This window comes from Opisthocomus hoazin, chromosome 8, assembly GCF_030867145.1.
Source record: "Opisthocomus hoazin isolate bOpiHoa1 chromosome 8, bOpiHoa1.hap1, whole genome shotgun sequence".
Lineage (NCBI taxonomy): Eukaryota > Metazoa > Chordata > Aves > Opisthocomiformes > Opisthocomidae > Opisthocomus > Opisthocomus hoazin.
In genome coordinates, this window is record NC_134421.1 from 40088767 (window position 1) to 40089068 (window position 302).

Below are 302 nucleotides of genomic sequence, written 5' to 3' on the forward strand. Positions count from 1 at the left end.
GGGATCGCGGGGTAAGGCGGGAGGAGGGCAGAAACAGAATTCCTGGCTTTTGCGACTGGAGAACCACTGCTATGTTAGAAACTGCTGCTTTCCTGTTGCCTTACAGAGGCAGCACAGAGGCCCCCATGGCAGGAACCAAGTGCCTTTGTCTCTTGAGGTTTCTATGCTTTCAATAGTAAGACCCTTCAAAAGTTCTGCTGTCCTTTTAAAAGGCTGAAGCGGTTGATGAGTGATTTAACGGTTCTGTTGTTACTTGCTCACACTGAGGCTGTACAGTTAAACTACCCAAATGATGTTGTTCC